At 41.7% G+C, this 18,847-nt stretch overlaps 1 long non-coding RNA gene across 1 annotated transcript; it reads left to right on the forward strand.

The window, feature by feature from the left end:
• The first annotated feature begins 1,351 nt into the window (after window positions 1–1,351).
• Window positions 1,352–15,231, forward strand: LOC103137148 (uncharacterized). The gene is made up of 3 exons (XR_476094.2): window positions 1,352–1,451; window positions 13,708–13,762; window positions 14,718–15,231. It is a non-coding gene; the product is annotated as an uncharacterized LOC103137148 (long non-coding RNA).
• The last annotated feature ends 3,616 nt before the right edge of the window (window positions 15,232–18,847 follow it).

The raw sequence follows: 18,847 nt of genomic DNA on the forward strand, positions 1-18,847 counted from the left end.
TTTTTTTTTCTGTGGCGCAGTATGAAACCTATTACTCCTCACTCATCACTTCTCAGGAGGCAGACGGAGAGAAACAGAGAGAGAGAGAGAGGGAGGTGGAGGTGGAGGCCAGGAGCGAACCTCTGGCGAAACCCATCTGAGAGGTTTAATCACAAGTAAAGTTTTGTTTAATAAGCAGTGGATCGTATATCTCTCAGAAGCTGCTGGTGCTGGCAGTCTGATCCCCTCCTGGCAGAAGAAGAAGAAGAAGTCTGGCCCACGGCTCCCTCCCCTCTCAGCGCCCGCTGATGATGAGGTGCGCTCCGACGAGACCCCTTTAACTAGGCCAACAAAACGCCAAGAGGCTGTTGGTTAAAGTAAATACAGCAGGCGTTTATCGATCAACAGGCCTTACCGGTCCACCGGTCCAGCTTCACACCAAATGGTTCCCAGTTTGGTGTGAAGTACTAGTTCTACTAGCAGATTTGTTTCACTTATGGAGGGGAAGGAATCTATTTTTTAAATTTGTTTAGAGAAGCATATTTTTTTGCAGTGTCATACAAACCACCTAAGATGTTCAGAGGTTTGCCAGGGTTAGAGGTAGGTTGGAGCAAAAGCAACTCCAAGTGTATCAATACCTTTCTGAGCCACCAAACTTCACAATCACTTCTAAAACTTTTTTTTTCCCTCTCCTTCTACGATAAGATTTTTCACTCTGCACTAAAATGTGGACAGAAAGATTTTAATCATTAAACTCTTCTTCTGCACACTTCTGTATGTGATTTTCTAGAAATATCAGATAAGTTGTTTTTCTCTCTCTTCCTGTCCAGGCTGCACAGCTCAGCGTCCTTCTCACAGCATTTCCTTTCTCATATTAAGTTGCTAAAAAAAATCTGAACCCAGTTGTTGGCTTCTCCAGCCAATCATCAGGTTACACAGTAAAAAATAAAAAAAAACTCCACACACAGAGAGGTTGCTTTTACTAGTGTCACAGGAGTTTGACCTATAAATACATAAAATGGGTGATTTCATTCTGCAGAAATACTCCCAAGGACCAGCTGTAGGTTCACAAGCAAAGACAGGATCTGTAAAACTGAACCGTTTGGCACAATGGAAGTCACATGTGCACTTTCACGCTCAACTGTATTGTTTCTGCGGGCCGCGTCCGTCCGTCCGATTCACAGGTTTGGTGTTGGTAGCTCGTGTTCCCAGATTTGTCCGTGTTTTCACTGAAAGCCGATACGCTCCTGCTGGTTGTTTTGTGTTTAATGACATCATCCGCCCGGCCACTTTCTGACGCTCTCAAAACATCAGCGGGGTTTTTTTTTCTCTCGCTCCTGCTAAACCCAAACCCACTAACCCCCCCACAGAGGTCACGCATGTCCCGTCGCTCCAACACAAACAAAGACCCGGGTGCTCCACAGACACCGGCATGACTTTACGACGCCGCGTTCATTCCGTTTAATCTAGCGGTAAGTTTTAAACGGCGAGAGCCAAACAAAGATTTTAACGCGCCGTGACAGTCGGAGAGGGACGTTACCCCGAAAAACACACCAAGCAGGTCCTATAAACTGCAGCTGATGCAAAGTGTGACCTCTGCTCTGCACTCCGCATCTCAGATATCAGATGCCCCTAGCACGATATTGAAATATAATTCATTTAGGCAGTTATATTGTTGTTGTTTTTTTTTATATGTTCTCCTATACATAAAGTGGCGAATGAGGTAGAAAATGTTGAACAGAGTGTTATTTCCTAATCAGTAGCATGTGCTAGCAAACTCGATTTCAGCTTGAAACACGTTACAGCGAAACAGTGACTTGCAGAATTCTAATATTATTTCTTCATACTAGCATCTTTTAGCAATGTAAACTGAAAAAACATGTATTTTAAGCCATGTTTTCTGATCAAGCTGTAAAGGGTTATGTTCACATGTTCCAGTTCACCCATAACAAAAAGCTCGAATGTAGATTAAAAAGCAATTTTAATCTTTGACAGATTTAAATCCCGTTGCCTTTGCTAAGATAAACTGTATTGTAATGATGAAACTTCAAAAACAGCGGCTGTCAGCCACCCATCATCAGAACATTGATCAGTTGAAACTGCAGCTGAAAAGCGATCGCATTGGGCCGCCTTCGTAACTGTGGTCACTTTTAAAGCGCTACACATGAGGTGGGTGTCCATCTTTAAAAAAAATCCTGCAAATATTTTAAACAAGATATTTTGCCTGAGACGTCGCACACCGACGACGGCAGCATGTTTTTGCTCACATGGAGCAAAAATCAAAGATGTCGGGATTGTTACGTCCACCAGTTGTCATCCTGTTACGCCGTAACAGGATGAACTGCGCTCACTTTCAAGTTTGTCGTGTAAAAATGGATCACTGCTCAGTTCAAAAATCTTGAAAACGTCATCTGTACTTTTTGTGTTTATGCACAACACTGACCTGTAGATTAATGTGATGCATGCTCAGTAAGTGCTCATATATATACTTCTAACTTGCAGTCTCCACTATATTTCATATGTGGCTGTCGTGTTGAATACTTGACTAGTGGATGTACGGCCTGGTCCATCTTCCAGACTTTCATCTTAAGGAGGTATTATTGCTGTAATTCCTACCTTGAATTCAGAAAATCCTACATAAGAGTTCAAAGTGAATGCACCAGTAGCTCTTTATGATGCATTCAGTTGTAACAGCTAATCTCTGTTAAATCTTATTAAATCTTGTGCTTCCCATTATGTCCTGTATGCCTATTTAGACTCTGGTTTGTGTAGCAGACCTTTTTCCTTGCAGGTTTTTCAGCTTCCCTCATTCTCTCAGCGCTGCTCCCCTCATTGGCTGTCATTGTGAAGCATGTCAGTCTTCACTCCTCAGTATTTAAGTACTTTTTCTGTCATTACTTGCTGGATTCTCTGTGGCTGACCCATGGTTTCTCTTCGTTCCAGAGTTGTCTCACTAACAATTCCCAGCTTTCTGCACCTTTGTCATTTCATACAACATAATGATGACTCTCGCCACAAACAAAGCTGAAAAACATAATGTTGGTGATCCATTTGAATACGGGAGAAATTGATATTAACAAAGATAACTTATTCACAGTCCATTCAGAATAAAAAGGTGACCTGCTTTGGCTGAGGTTTTTTTTTCTTTCCCCAGTTTCAATATGTTGTAGAACGAGTTATTTTCACCTTGGCAGTACAGATATATTGTTACGCTTATTAAGGGAGAACATTTAATAAAGTGGAATCACAAAACTTGATGGTTTCACTAGTATTTTTAGGGAAACTAAAAAGTATCCCATAACGCACCATTGCAAAAGTTATGACAAATGCCTTTCCAGTGGAAAAACTCTGACAAGAGAGAATCATGGACTGAGCTGCTCTGGTTTCGGGCTCGTACTGTAGCTGTTTGTTTTGAAATGTGCCTTGAAAATTAAGAGTTGAGACGCCTCCACTCCTGAGTACAATCACGAAACATTGAGCTAAGACTAAGTTATGAGGGCGAGTAGTGAAATGGAATCCAAGCAAAGTGCCAAAACATGAGCAAAAAATGTAGGGGTCAGTTAGGCTTGATTTGTTGCTGCTCAATGCATTGAAACATTGAAATGCTGTGAATTTTATGTAACCATAGCAATGGGGTGAGAGCAAGGTGGGATGAGAGATTAAATTATTTTTCTTGCAATCACCGTGTTAAGCTGAGGTATTTGGTTTCATCCCAGAAACTGGGCAAAAAAAACAAACCAAAAGGTTGTTGGTTGTTAACAAAAAAAGTGAAAATCCAAAAGTTGCAACTTTTTGCTCCATGTTGGTCCCATAAGCGTGTGAACGTTATTGGGTGAATGTGTCTCCACAGTGAATTGCTTTGAGTTTTCAGCATTCCTAAGAAAAGCGTTGCTTAACTTCAGTCAATTTATCATATTTACATTCTGAGAGGCATTAATTTCCAACAATGTGAAACTAATTCTACATTCATATTTTATTTTACCATCACTATGTACTATCAATTGGGCAGAGAGAAGGTTGACAGACATAGACGATGCAAAACACATAAATTGCAGCTCGTCCTTCACCAGTTGATTGTACTTCATTTGTTGAAAGGAAAAAAATTGTGAAACATAAAAAAGAAATCAGATTGTTCAATGAAGTGAAACTCTTAACTCAAAAAGTCCCCAAAATATTTTTATGAGCTATAAAAAAAAAAAAATCCTAGAAAATAATCTTAGCTGCACTGTTGTCGTTGTAAGCAAGACCTCCTTTGCTCCAAACTTTAACATTATCATGTAGACGGTGGAAGAAGTGAAGCCTAAACTGAACTACCGTTCTGAACCGTTTGCACATCCTCCGAGAAACACTAGAGACGATTCGACACGCAGACACAGAACAGAGCCGCTCCTGCCCACTCCACTGGCCGGAGTGGACAACCCTGACCTTCCTCTTCATGTCTAGGGAAGGAAGAGCCTCTTCAGTCAGAGGCTTCGTCAAATTCACTGTGGTACAGGCAGCTACAAGAAATCTTTCCTGCCACTGTCTGCTCTTTGAAGGCTTTGAATTAAGAAGTTACAGCAACATTTATTTTCCCTCTTGGATCAATAAAGTATTTCTGAATTTGAATTCGACTTGTGCCCCAAAAGTCCAACCAGCTGACCAGAAGAGAGGAATGTTGCGCTACTGGTGTTAAGATATGTTTAACCTAGTTTTTCTAAGGTGCCCAAATTAAGAATCCTGTTAGACGGCGAGGAAGATTGCTTTTGGAAACGGCCTCAGTTACGCTTTAAGGAAACATTTAACTTCCAGATTTAGGAGATAATTTCAGGTGCAGCATCTCGTTACAATCAGAAACTTTCTCGTTTATAAATACAAAGCTCAGAACGAGAGCATTTCTTGTTTTAACGATATAAAAACCCTTTATGGCATTCTCTCACCATTTCCTCTGGACAACACCTAAACCTCCTACAACGTACAGCAGCTTCTCTCTTTTATTAAACAATAACATATTTTGATTTCAATTAGACATAAATCTCTCTATGCGAGTTACAAATCTCAATGAAAGAACTTTCTTGTTTCACCTTCACACGTCTGTCGATCCTTCCTTCATGCAACATTCCCTCTCTGGTGTCTCGGATCTTAATGTGGCTCGCTATTCTCGGCTGCTGCTCGGCTGGCTGCGGGTCATTTCACGTTGTCGACTCTTCAATTAAAGTTCCGTTGTGTTCAAGTTCTGCTGAAGAGGAGATGAAGGATGTCTGACTTGACTAATAGCCTCGGCGCTAATCTGCGCTGTTGACTGACGCTGTCTCCAACATGCATGTTTGCACGAGGTCCAGCCGTCGGCGTCTGTCAGTCAGTCAGCTCTGATACGCGTCACGAGGTGACCTGCGTCCCAGCTTTCAGGCCCAAAGTCGCTGCAAGACACACAAACACGGCTTCTGTCGTCGCTGACTAAACTTTAGTGTTTTCTTGAAGTCAGCAGAGACGATGCCACGGTGTGTCGTTGGACCTTTCTTTCCCTTGGGCTTGTTCTTGTGATCCGGCTGATTTTTAGAAATGTTGAACTTTTAATTTAGGACAGTGTGATCAACCGTTGATTTTTATGAAGCTACGCTGACACACCTTTTTATTTAAGGTGGTGCTTTTTAGACAGCTCTTCTTTTCAGCCACTAAAATACATGGATGGTTATTCGAATTTATGGGGAAATATGTACAAAAGATCTAATGCACTCCACACCAAAGCAATGCAGGATTGGGAATACTGAAACACAGGAGCTAATCGGTTAACCCTACTTTTATTTACTCAGTGCATTGTTGAGTTAATTTTTTTATTTTCTAATTTGAGTTGGTCTCAGGATTTTAATGCTGTTCACATCCAAATAAATAGATTCGAAAAGAAGTAGTTTTTAAAGTCATCAAATTATTAAAAGCTGTGCTCTAATGATGGCAAAAAGTTTTTGAGAGTTAAAAACACACAGATGGTGGTTTTATCTGTGGCAGAATAAGACATCCTGAAGATGTTTGTGTTGCCATGACAACTTGCTTTCGATCCAGAAGAGTTTTTCTGATTTTTTAAGTCTAGCATATCCACTACATTGAAGCATCTACTGAAGGTATCAAGTGAAGTTTATTTATTTATTTTTTTTTTCAGTCATTGTAATTTTAGTTGGGTAATGTTAAGCCTTAAATAAAAGCAGGATGAAATCTGACTAAAAGTATATGAGAAAGTTTCAAAGCACCAAAAGTGAAGTGGCTGAAATTTAATTTTGTTCATTCGTAACTGATGCTGCGATTTAAAATGTGATCACTGAAATAAAAAATAATAATAATAATAAGGTAGGGCTGCACAGTGGCGCAGTTGGTAGAGCTGTTGCCTTGCAGCAAGAAGGTTCTGGGTTCGATTCCCAGCCCTGGTCTTTCTGCATGGAGTTTGCATGTTCTCCCTGTGCATGCATGTGTTTTCTCCAGGTACCCCAGTTTCTTCCCAGTCCAAAAATATGACTGTCAGGTTAATTGGTCTCTCCAAATTGCCTCTAGGTGTGAGTGTGTGTGCACATGGTTGTTTGTCTCTGTGTTGCCCTGCAACAGACTGGTGACCTGTCCAGGGTCGTTAGCTGGAGATGGACACCAGCAACCCTCCCAACCCCACTAAGGGACAAGGGCATAAAGCAAATGGATTGATGGATGGATAATAAAAAGGTATAGTCATGTTGTTGCTTCTCCTTGAATATAGTAAGGCACATCTTGAATAGATGCAACATTTTTCTTTTCTCTTTTTTAAAAAAAGGCCATTTTTCAAATCCTTCCCTCATTTGTCATTTAAAAAAAAAAAACCGTCTGATTTTCTCATCTGTGTGGTGACATTGATACAGTGTGTGGGGTCTGAGTGGTGCGCTGAGCGATGTGTTCCACTCCCGTAATTACACAGTACGAGGTTCTCCCCTGGATCCTCAGGATACGTCGCCGTACCTCTCTGACGAGACGGGAATTTCCCATTACTGCGAGCAGCCTGCTGTTTCAGGTGTTCAAAAATGCTTTTAATGGAGAACGTGTTCCCTCAGCTTTCCCCTCGCGTTGTTCGAACAAGACAGCGGGGTTATGGGTCTGCTGGGAGCCTTTGATGAAGGATAGAAGCCGTCTGATGGGGGAATCTGCGGCGTTGCCGCAGTCATAAAGAGTCTGTGCTCAACAAGCAGAAGAACCATAATGGTGGCTGGTTAGTAATTGTGCAGCAGAGTTGGGGACGAGAAACAGCTGCTTTTATCCAGGCTGGCAGAGTTGAATATAATTGAGGTAGTGATGACAGGGCAACAGACGGAGCTTTGTGAATAATTTAAATGGGCAGTGTTATGAAAATCCACTTTTTTTGAGCTTCACATCATGTTATGATGTTGTTTTCTCATCAAGAAGACACCTAGAGTGTTGCTTTGTTTCCTTCGTGGATGTTTGAGAAATCCTTTAATCTCCCATGGCAACCATCCAGCTGAGCAAAACGCCTGGGTGGACCTAGCTCCGCATTCGAGGACGAAGCTCCTCCTCTGAGCTGAAGTCTCCGAGCTTCCGCCTCACAGAGCGGCCCCTTCCCCCGACTCAGCTCCTTCAGACTAGCCAGCAGCAATTAGCAAACACCTGGTGGAACTGAGCGTCTGCTGAGATCATTATAGGAGCTACTGCTCAGTGAAACACTGGAGAAATGTTGTTAAAGGGTTAATAGAGGACTTTCAGAAAGAGCAAATGTTTTTAAAGAGGCAGAGACCCAATTTTAAGACCCTAAAATATAGTCAAATTTCTCTTAAGTCATGTTTGATGTATAGAGCATTTTTATAACAACTGAAGGTAACATAGTTACTTGATTGTGCTATAAAACGACACTGTGGCTGGAAAACGTATAATTCTGCCCCTTTAACTCTCCTGGAGCATTTCGTGTCAGTCATAAAACATGGCGGTCCTCCTCTAGAGGACAGTTTTGTTACCTGAACTTTGCCCTCACAGTCCTGCACAGCTACAGGGTGGCATTGAGTGGTACAAAACATTTTGTGGGTACTTTTGGACTTAATCAGTCTCTATGGAACCCTGACAACATAACGGCAGGTTTTTCCATCAACGCAGATATGTAGAGTCCAACAGACCTGACATCATGCTACAGACTGCATGTCAACAGGCAGACATCCATGGGTGCCATTACCCGTCTCTTTCTATTACCTGCTGCCCAATTTTGTTTTACTTCTGCTCAGTGTGTGCTCTCATTTTGAGTGAGCACCAAATATTTTTGGTTTAAGCATTCCAGCCATGTTGAGCAAGATGGTTGACAAAACAATGACTCCAGGAGTCCTGAGTAAATTTTGAAAGATTATCTTCTCGAATTAATGATCTAAAGGATTTGATGGTCTGAGATTCTGTTCCCTTCTGTTTGTTTCCATTTATTTTCATAATGACGACTCAGCAGGAGGTCATGCCCGCAGTTAACACACAAGTCAAGACTCTGACTGTGGCTGTGAATACGACAGCGTACCAGAGGGAAAAAACAAGAGTAAATTTCAGTCAAAAAAATTCTGAAATTGAGATTGATCTCCAAAATTGTCTAGAAAAAATATGGACATTTCAGAGTTTCAAGTCAAAAAGTTTTGAATTATTCCAAGAATATATGGAAATTTCGGGAGGGGGGTTCTAGCACACTTTTTGACTTTTCAAATCCAGAATTTTTGAGAGAGACAGCAAAATTTTAGGGTTTTTCAACATTAGTTTGTTTCTTCTTTTTTTATCCACTCTTTGCAATGGCGCTAATACACCACTGTACTGCCGTCGACACTGCTTTGCTGTAGTTTATTAATTCAGCTGCCATCATCCTTTTCTGGGACATTTAAATCCACATCCAAATTTTCTTAAACAGTTTTAAATTATTTGAATATTGTATGAATTGTAGATGTTGGGGAGGGATGGAGGATTAAAGCACCCACTGTTTGACATGTTCATTCAGTAATTATAAATTTACACATTAACCAACCACAGGAGTCTGGTCATCTTTGTTCAGACAGGGCAAAGAGATGATGGTGAAATAAAATGGAGTATGGTGTCTTTTTAAAGACGTTCTTTGACGAAAATGAATGGAACTATGATGTCGTCTTGAGTGCCAGGCGTTTTGAGCCTTGTTCTACAGAGTTGCTTTGCTACGAAAAGATTCTGAATCTTCTTTTAACTCAATTTTCTATTTTCTTCATGAAAGTTAAAACCTTTTGGCTCCGTTCTGTCCCGTACTCCCTCGGATCGGAGTGAGCTACATCCACTCACTGAGGTCTGTTTGGCGACTCGTCGTCTCCGCAGCCGTGAAAACCCTTCCTGTGTCCAGGCCTCGCTCTGTGACAGGGGCTTTTAGCGCCGTGAGAGCAGTGAAGCATTAATGGCTCTGTTCGCAGAGTTCAGAGCGGCTCCGCACCGCGCTGCTGATGGCAAAGTCAAACCGCCCTTCCTGTTCCAAAGATGGAAATCGGCACCTGAAAGAGTCCGGCTGAAATAAAAGAACGATGAAACGCCAAAGCCCGCGATGGGAGAACTCTCGGGAGCACATTACGCGTCTATGAGTCCCTGGAGGACAGGGGGATGAAGGACGCGGTGCGGTCCAAAAGGCCAATCAGTCACGCAGTGGGTCACGATCCAGAATTCCTCTTTTGAACACACTCCTCTGGTGTAAAAGCATCCAGACTCGGACCGAAAGCGACTGGTTCTATTTTAGTGCGCGGGTGTGTGGCTGTCTCCGTCTGTCTGTGTGAATCAGTGAGTGTCTCCAGGCTCCAGAGTAGATAAGAAAGGGCAGCGAGAGGCACAAGGGTATCCATTACTCACCGGACGCCTATGGAGAGCAGGAGAAGGCGCACCTGAATCGGGTTTAATGGTGGAAATGGATGCACGGTTCCCCCGCAGAGTAATCCCCTTTATGGCCGGGGCTCACCTGTGATATATGGAAAGAGGACAGATGCCAATGAGGGAAGCAGTGGGATGCAGAGGTGATTGGACAGATTCTTCTGGGTGATGCAGGGGTTGTGTGCAGCTTTGAACTTGCGCCACTGTCCGGGGTCATGCTGAGGGTGATTAAGTGCTGCTGTGTTCCCGAGAAGAGAGAGAGGAAGGGAAAAGAGAGAGAGAGAGAGAGAGAGAGAGCTTGTTCTCATAGAGCCGACTGACAGGAGATGGTCTTAATGGCCAGAGTTGTTAACTTGACTTCTGCTTTAACTAATCAATCACTGCTCTTGTTATGCACATTTTTGTTTTTATATACGTCATAAAACTCAAAGCTGAAAACCATTTATTCCTGGATTTCCTAAATAACTAAATAGTGACGACTTTTATCCTCAACTGCATCTGGATTTTCTTGGTTGAATGAATCACAGCATGAAAGGAAAACCACAGCGTTCCAGTTTCCAATAAATCAATGTAGAAATGCATCATAACACTGATCATATCCCTAATTATTGACTCAGCTTCCATTCTAAATGGATTTAAAATGAAAAACACTGGCATCTTATAAAAAAAGTATGCATATACTTAGACACAATTGACTATATTTATCAGTTGTTCTTAAGATGGTCCTTAAAAATAAATAAAGCCTTGGTTGTTGAAGCCAAGTGCCCTTTAGGAAATTTCTATGCTGCTCTTCTATACAGTTTTACTATGTGGATAAGAAAATCATAAGCTGTTCACATATTTTTCTATTTTTGTATTCAAATTACAGAAAATAAATCCTAAATGTTGGCTGAAAAGTGTACAATAAAGAGTTTATTTTAAATTGTGTTGAAAAGGATTGTGAAGTGATTTAAATAGTTTTTTCATTTAAACACATCATCACAGAATAAAATCGAAGTTGTTTGTAGGGTTCATTCATCCTTAAACGCTGCCTAGTGTAACACCAGCGTCGGCTTTTTCTAACGAACAAAATATTAACGCCGTAACAGGCCAGCTCAATAAACGCTGCTAAACTGCTGCCGCCACCGTTTCTGCTCCTTGTTTTTCCTCCTTCGCCATTTCATTCCCAAGTAGCTTTGGTTGCTTCATTACAGATTTTATCCAGATACAAAATGCCACACGCTGTGATACATGTTGTTCCGAGCGGACTCCAGCACACACCAGATAGCCAGACCGTTTGGCAACTCCTCCGTTTCTCTTTCAGACTCATTTTCTTTCACCGACTTTTCAAAACAAGACCACACAAATGCTTGGTTCAAATCTTCCAAAAGGGGCAGAAGTGTCAGCACATGTTGCGAAATGGGAGCGTTTGTAAAAGCAAAAATATGCCAAAAAATAGGATTAAAATATATCTTTCTGTTCTTTCACATTTGGAACCAAAGTCCAAAGAAAACAAAGATGCTAGCTGCTAGCTTACATTCTACATCCAGCTAGATTCAGAGATGTTGCTTTAAAGCCAGACAAAAACAAAAACCAATCTCTTTCCTGTCAGTAAATGACTCAATATCCTTTTTGCATCATTGTAGCACATATAAGAAAAAAAAATCACACTTTTCTTGGTAGAAACTCTAAGGGCAACAAGCGCAGATTTACCACGAGAGTAGCAAACCGATGGCACTACGAATACGTGACTTGCAGAGACAAAGACACGATATGACGGTAACATCTGAGAGCCTTTTCTTCTCGTCTCTGTCTGACTGCAAACATAGAAGTAAAAAATATTTTGAATTTAGGAGTCAAATAAACCTACTACGCCTGCCTGGCTCTGGATTTGAATTGCTATGGTCTGCTGAAGGTGGGCGGCGTGTAGCTTAGCTTTCCTCACTTTAATGCGGCGTTAGGAATACATTTAAAGTAAGAAAATGTCCAATTGAAACGGTAAAAATGTTTGTGTCACTAGTTGGTTACAGGTTTAAAAAGTTTCAAAAACATTGTTTGGTTGTTTAAAAGAAAATATCTGAGCAGATTCCTTTGAAAGTATGAGATTTTATCACAGACTCATAATCCAAATCACATTGGATTATGCACAATTAAGGAATAAGTGCATATAAAATAAGAATTGGTGCCTTTTCTTTATCTTTTAAACTTTACCATTAAATATTTCAGTTCTACTCAGAAGTTGATGCCTCAAAGGCTTCCAAAAAAAGATTCAGAAAAGCCTCTTGGAGTTTATTTCCAAACACTTTGTGATCATATTGTCTCATAAAGAATTTATGACAAAGCAATAAGAAATGTAAGAAGCTGGTGTAGAGGCCTTCACTTTACTTTTTAAATATTGAGAGACTTCTGCTGGACTGCAATAAAAAGATGAATATCTGGATCCTGCAGCTCTCTTCATATGCAATATTGTTTGTCTACAGGGTAATTCATACGCTGCCGAAAATGAAACCTGACCTTTTTTTTTCTTCTTTTCTTCTATTAGTAAGGCTTTACTGTTTTGGTTTCTTCATAGTGATGTCACAAGCTTCTTTAATGGTGGATACATTTAACCTGCATCTCTGTAATCGTATCGAGTTGCATTACGGCTTTCATCGTTACTTAAATAAGTCAAACACTTGTTCAGTTCAAACCCACAGGGGCCTCGCAGTGATGATCCTTCACACCGACCCGAGCTTCCCCCTCCTGCAACTCTTTACCATCGGCACGGAGGGGGCAGTCACAACACCGGGGACCTCTACACTATCCCTTTTTACCATGTGCTTTAGTGCTTTATTGCTTCCTTCGAAAGAAAAGAAGCACAACAAACTGTAAAATCCTCCCCTCTTCTCCCTCCTTTCAGCCTCCTCACCACAGCCTTCACTGCCTCCCTCCTCTTCCTCCTCTTCCTGCTGGGAAGAACAGGCCTGTGGTTGGTAGGAGCCCCCCCAAGCCCCCCACACGACCGCCCTCTCTCTTTTTGAAGGCTGCTTCTGCTGTGAATAATTGGCTGCGGCCATCGTTATCCTCCCAATTAACACTCGTTTGTCTTCATTGAATTCAATTAGGGCTATATTCTTGGGTGACCAGCAAGGGAGTCATGCCAGTGGGAGGCAGGGTCACTTCCCTTCACCACGTCGGAGCGCTACAGCTCAGCTCTTGTTCAGGACAAATCTCCATGCATATGCAAGATGGCTCCTTTCTATGTCGGCAAGAACAGAGCAGCGAGAAGCTAAGTAACCTGCAGAGCTCTGAAAGTAGAGTGAGGACTTCATTACAAAAAAAGAACGTTAACAAGCAAGGTGAGTAAGATGCGACTCGTGGAGACTTTCATTTAATGTAATCAGTTTAAGTCTGATGAATACGGCTAATGCCTGTTTCTATAGCGACATCTGAACTCATTGCACCAAGTTGCCCAATCTTAATTACAGGTCAAACGTTGTACATTTATGATTTGTGTTCTTCAAACTTTTAAGAGTGGCTTGCATCACAATGTTATAGTCTTTTGTTGGAATTAAACTGTGGTTAAAGCAGAAAGCAAATGGCCAGACTATTACAGAGACAACATGATCACAACAATCTGGAGTGGATGCAGACGTCTTCACGAAATCCAGCAAACTTTAGCGGGTGGTTGCGGAGGATTGCATTTACATGATAGTTTAGTGTTTTCTGGTGAACTAACAGTAGAGTTAACTGAGAGGAGTGATTTATGCTTTCGTAATATTTTGAAGGATATCTCGGACATAAAGTGTGAGGCTTCTGTGGTACAACTTAGGACCCTTCAGGGAACGTCAGCTTGCCAAATAGCATTCTGGGGATTTTATTGAAAAGAACAAAATATTGGTATTGATTGTTGGCCTTTGTTTACAGGAACAACCAGTTGGTGGCTACATCTCTGGTAGAGAAACCTTTGGTCCTAAATCAGGTAAGTCTGTCGATTCAGAATATGTATTGTGGTCCCCAAACATCTCTGCATGTCGAGATTGCCACCAAAAAATGACAGATGGGGGTATTTCATCAGTGCCTAGGCAAAACAGAAGCTTGTCAGAAGTTGTTGACCTACTTTTCTATTACCTGCCACTTACCACCATATGTCAATCTGCCCTGTCTGTAGTAATGACCACTCAGTGTCATTCATGCCAGAGTTTGCTCAAGTTCCTGTTGCCAGAAGCTAAGACTGTCTACTTGTTTCTAAGGAAGCAGTGCTGCTAGAGTGAAGGCAGAAATGTTGATTGTCAAAATACAACATTGCCATACCCATCCATCTGGACAGGACAAGATAGATACCCAACATATCACTTTTAAACAAATTCTACACTACTAAAGGTCGGCCCTCACAGGAATGTGTTTTTATTTTGAAAATACTTGGTTACATCTTCACACAATAAGCAAATGTATACATTAATCTAACAAGGTTACCAGGTGTAGCAGTTTTACTGATGTTGTATTTGGGTGGAGCAAGACGTCGCCCTTAAAGCCATGCAGAAGCTGTGGCTAACAGCAAATCGACTTGAGCTAACTGCATTTTGAGCGCCAGGCAAAAAATGAATCAAAATGTTAATTTTAAGAAAAATCATGAAGATTAATTTATTCTCCAACTAGATTCAGTTGGCTAAAGTTAGCAAAACCTTAGCTAACTTTCAGCTCACTGAACGTTAGCCACATTTCAGCTACTTAAAGCCAATTGACTTGAGTAACTGAAGTTAGCTAATTTAGCTAATTCTGAGTTCAGAATTGTAGTGTTTCTGCCTCTTTCTGCTGTTGTGTAAGGCTCTCTCCAGAATGCAGATAAAGTCAAAACCAAACACAACACATCTTAAAGCACACAGTAACACCCATCACACTTGCAGCTCTTCAGCCTTACCTCTTTCTCCCCACAGGGAGAAGAAGGGATGTTTCTGCGAGGAGGAAGAGGAGCAGAATGACCGAAGCTCTTACTCCTCTGTGAGTCTGACAGCAGGGAATGATGGGGAAACCCGATAAGATCACTGAGCTTTAACAACCCTGACGCTTCAACTGAGAAGCCTGGTTTAACTGTTGGTCAAATGAACCATGAGATGAGACCAGTTTATGAGATTTTACTTCCTATCTTGGAGTAAATCTACACTCCAGACTGGAACCTGTAATGAAATCATGAAGTCAGTTGTGTCTGTAAGGTCTGACATGCATCAGATCAGAGACTTTGTTTATTTCAGTCAAGACTTGACTTGGACTTGTTGAAGACGACTCGTGTGCATCTTTGCTTCATTAGACAGAGTCGAACATGGAGCAAAGCAGCAAAACAAACAGAACAACAGCTGATGACGATAATACACCAATGCTCCCTTTTACACTTTGACCTGAGGATGTTTTTGTTTATTGTTCTTCCAACCGTGAAATAAAAATGCAACACACTCTGCTTCTAATTCTCTGTAAATAAGGTGCAGAAAGTAACACTTCTCCTTTTTTTGTTGTTTTTAGCACCTTAGAGCACTGCTTGCGTGTGTGTGTGTGTGTGTGTGTGTGTGTGTTTATGTTTGTGCGTGTTGTGAAAATGTGTGTCAGTGTGGTAAATGAATCTGCCCTGGTGGCTTTCTCTGCTCTGCCTTCTCTCCAGCTTCTTCTTGTGATTATCTCAGTTTTCTCTCTGTATTTTAACCATCTAATTTTACCCCTCCGACTGATCCGCTGCCAAGTCAGACTTCCCAAGTAATTTGAGAAAATCAGTATTTTTAGCTTGTTTTTTTGCAGAGCTGAAGTGCATTTCTGTTTTTTTTTTGTTTTGTTTTTTCGGAAACATCACCATCACACAGAAGTTTGAGTTTGACATCGTAAATGAGAGTAGGAAGAATAAACGTTTTCAGCTGCTGTTGAGGACCTTCATGCCGAGGCGGCAGCGCAGCCAGCGAGTTCCCTTAATGTGATGCTAAATCAAATCATCATGCTCTGTAAATTCTGGGATTATCTTCTGGTCCCTCTTAGAGCTGGGAGCGCGATCAAGTCGCCTCGTGGCGCGCGGATCTGCGCCTGCACACTGAAGCCGGTGAACGTTTCTGTCATCAGGAGTCCCAGTTTGGCGTTGGGAGCGTGTGAGGTCCGCCAGGCCCCCCGGACAAGCCACCGCATCTCCTGAAATCACCTTCAATGTGGATTGACTTTTTTGCTCCGCTGGCGACAGGGCAATCCCACTCTTCATTTAATGGCTCGTAATTACATCAGAAGAGTTTAACAGTCGCACTAAATTCAAGCTGAAGTGTTTAGGCCTCTCGTCTCCAGGATGCAGGAGACACGGGGGCCCCCTCGGTGCTGAAGTGGAAGTTTCTTCACAGGGTTCCCTCAGAAGGACGGTCCATCAGTGTCTTTGCAAGCGCAAACGGTGGAAAGAGGACCTGGAAAGCGGCATTAGTCGCAGAGCATTTGGTTTCCAGAAGACGTTGAAATACCGACTCCCGACGTATTGCCCTCCAAACACGGCTTCGCTTTGGAACAACTTTCTCAAACGGCATTAAAATTTCACGACTTGCATCCAAAGAAATGAAATAACACACTCAGTGGGATATAAGTGCCCACAGTCAAAAAAAGACAAGACGGGTTTTAAGGGACTGGAAAGTTTCTTTTTTTATGAAAAGGAATATATTTCATTCTGACTGACAGGCCTCTCCATGTGCTTTTCTATCCTATAACCCCCGAGTTATTTTATTTCTCAGATTTGCTGTAACAAAGCCAGAAAATTTTTATGAAAAAAAAAAAGATCTGTTCTTACATTATTATTCAGCCGAGAAGCAGATGTGATGTGAGGGTGAAAAATGAGCAGAGAAAACAAAGTGCTGGTGACGTCGACCAGAAACATCACTGATGACTTCACATGCAGTTCCTTACAAACGTCTTTGTACCACTTTTACATTTTGTCATTTTACAACCTCAAACCTAAATATATTTTATAGTCCATTAAGAAGTAATGTTTATTTTTCCATTTTCAAAAAATCATGGTCATGCTATAAATGGCACTATGTGTCTGGAAAACGCACAATACTGCCCTTTCTTTTTTCAAAAGAAATCTGAAAAGTGTGGGTTGTATTTCTGTTCAGATTTTTGGGGATACTTTGCCCTGGTATTATGGTATGTCTCCACTCCTTTTACAGAAAGTTTATTTTTCGCCATTCTTTGTTAAAACAAAAATAGCACGCAATTTTTGAGCTTTTGCAATTTTGAAACCTCCAAATTCTTAATTTAGGTCTGTACCTTGACTAGGCCATTCTAACACATGACGACGCTTTGACCTAAAAGCCTGTCGGCTTCGGTGGACAGCCAGGTCTCGTTTGCTGTTCAGTCACTGCTCTTTTCAAATTCAGACAACGGATTGAACGGCGAGATGATCAAAGCTTGAGATATTGTCTTAAAACAACATAGGGTATCAGTGTGAAGGAGGCTGAACACTTTCTAACACGTACGTTGTGTTTTTGCGAGGCGTAATGTCTAAAAGTATGAGCTCACCCCATAGCTGGTGGACATGCACCACAGTTAAAACACGAGGAAACAGATCTGAAAACAAAACAAGCTTGCATTCAGACCTTTCAGGGGATGTTCACTGGATCAAACACCATCACCTCTCTAAAGGTCACAGGGTTTTTGAAAAAAAAAAAAAAAAAAGCCCATCTGGAGGAACCTATGACACAGGGGTGCAGAATATCAGGTAACACTCGGGTTGTATTTTTTTTCCCCCCCCTACGTGTCAACTCTGGAACCGTTAAGCTCTTGTATGTGTGTTCTGTCTCTGACAGGGTTTGATTCTTAAAAGTTACCCTCCCTCTTCCCCAACTCTGTTGCTTTTGATTTTTCTTTTTGACAAACAATTCAGACTTGGGCGAGATTGATGTAAAATATGGTTTATACGGCAAAGACTTGATTTTCAACAGCTACTTTGGGTTTTGGAGACAGCCTTCCCTTCTAAACAACAAAACTGTTCAAAACGACAGCAGCTCTATCTTTGCTGGCCGTAAATGTTTCTCTTACCACCACTGTGACAAATGGATTTTGGTAGCTTGTGACAGCTCAACAGGACACTTTGATTGTATGGAATTAAATGCAAGCAGCTGCAAGTCTAATCGCGGAGCGTGCCATTTGGCTTTAATTACCGAAATGTCATGAAAGAACTGCAGCCAGCGCCACAGAGCTGAAAGAAGGGACAAATGTTTCAGAGGTTGTCCCAGAGAGGTTGTGGGAGTAGAGTGAAAGACAAGTCAGTGTAGGAAATCTTTATTATCCAGATCGGGGATGTTTGAGGTAAATGGCTTCATTGTTTTCAGGCCAGTCTACCTTACCGTTGGTCCTGTGATGAAACCATTTCACGGACAGATGGCTTACAGTTTTAGGAGTTCTCTCTTGGGAGAAGTTTGTCTTCCTGTGGGCTCCCGAGTCCAGAAACAAAGCTTTGCTGCGACAAGTTGGGTCAAGACAGCATCTATATGTTCGAATTATATCCAAGGTTTAAATGGCTAACAAAAAAAAGCTACAACTTCCCATTATACCACCCAATATCATCTTTATTTGTTCTGTTGTATTCTAAAGTCCTACTATAGTTTACTGTAGCTCAGAGAATATAATTTTTAGGGTTAAAAGAAAAACCTTATTTCTCTAATAATTCCTCTGTTTTCAACTCGATCCACCACACTATGCTGTAGTTGGTCGAAATCTTTCATTTCCTCTGTCATGTAACATTTTGATTGAGGCTACAAAAAAAAACAAAAAACGGCAACATAAAACAAAATTTAGTGTGTGAATAAAACAAGCGTGGTTGCGGAATCGCCCTTCAAAAGATGCAGCGGATTAGGCGCGGAGCGCAGCCCCACCCTGCAGGCGCTCCGGTCCCATTGCACTTGATTGATTAGTGTGTAATTAGGCCGGTCGCTGATCACGGGGTTGACAAAAATACGGGTCGCGTCCTGCGCGCTTTCGGACCAGAGAACCGCCGCAGCCCGTAATGACACGACGGCCCGTCCGCACAGTAGCTTTCCCTTCTCGCAGGCGACGT

Source organism: Poecilia formosa, unplaced genomic scaffold, assembly GCF_000485575.1.
Source record: "Poecilia formosa unplaced genomic scaffold, Poecilia_formosa-5.1.2 Scaffold37, whole genome shotgun sequence".
Lineage (NCBI taxonomy): Eukaryota > Metazoa > Chordata > Actinopteri > Cyprinodontiformes > Poeciliidae > Poecilia > Poecilia formosa.